Source organism: Notamacropus eugenii, chromosome 1 (assembly GCF_028372415.1).
Source record: "Notamacropus eugenii isolate mMacEug1 chromosome 1, mMacEug1.pri_v2, whole genome shotgun sequence".
Classification (NCBI taxonomy): Eukaryota; Metazoa; Chordata; class Mammalia; order Diprotodontia; family Macropodidae; genus Notamacropus; species Notamacropus eugenii.
In genome coordinates this window covers 86387831-86388837 of record NC_092872.1, presented here as the reverse complement: position 1 = coordinate 86388837, position 1007 = coordinate 86387831, and the positions used below count along the sequence as shown (strand labels likewise).

At 43.5% G+C, this 1007-nt stretch overlaps 1 pseudogene; it reads right to left on the bottom strand.

Moving 5' to 3' along the window:
* Positions 1–282: 282 nt before the first annotated feature.
* Positions 283–753, bottom strand: LOC140523356 (large ribosomal subunit protein uL23-like; annotated as a pseudogene).
* Positions 754–1007: the final 254 nt, after the last annotated feature.

Below are 1007 nucleotides of genomic sequence, written 5' to 3'. Positions count from 1 at the left end.
AGCCTTCCCAATCTGGGTCTGTAACCATCTGGAAGAGTTTGGCCTGTTCACACAGGAAGAAACTAATTGAGTGAAGAATGTGTATTATCGAGGCTTTGCTATGAAGTTGGGTAGACAATTTATAGAGTCAGTGTATATACCCAGGACAGGCACTATAAGTGCAAGATGGATGGAGTCTGGAAATGAAAATGAGAACAGGATGAATTGTTTTGAGCAGTGGCAAAATAATTTTTTTGGGGGAAAACTCTTTATTATAGCTACAGTGGGACAGCTGGACACAGTTTAGAGGGTTCCAGTTTTGTTGGCAACATCCAAAGCATCATAGTCTGGAGCAAACCAGGCATAGGCTTTCTTCTCTCCATCAGCCGGGATCAGTATGTTGACCTTGGCCACGTCGATGTCATACAGCCTCTTTACTGCCTGCTTGATCTGATGCTTGTTGGCCTTGAAGTCTACAATGAAGAATAGGGTGGCGTTGTCCTCAGTCTTCTTCACAGCAGACTCAGTGGTCAAGGGAAACCTAATGATGGCATAGTGATCAAGCTTGTTTCTCCGAGGGGTACTTTTCTGAGGGTATTTGGGCTGCCTTCTTAGTCTTAGTGTCTTGGGTTGCCTGGAAGGTAGGGGATGTTAGGATCTTCTTCTTTTTGTGGCTATGGACACCCTTCAACACCACCTTCTTAGCCTTCAAGGCCTTGGACTTGGCTTCTGTCTTGGGGGAACAATAGCTTCCTTCTTCGCCTTTGGCGCCATCTTGGGGGAAAGGCCAAAATAAATTTTTTAAAAGAAACACATTTAATAAAATACCATGGTAAGACTTGCAATAGAACATTCTCCTCTCTACTTTCCCACTCAAACCAAGAGCACTCTTGGTCATACATATAAATGGTAGAAGAGTGATCATATGTAGGGATCACACAGGAGGGACCTATGTGTAGGGAATATTTGTGAGAGACAAATTTATACCTGCCACACTGCAAGATCATTGATGTTTTCTGGTTCTGTCA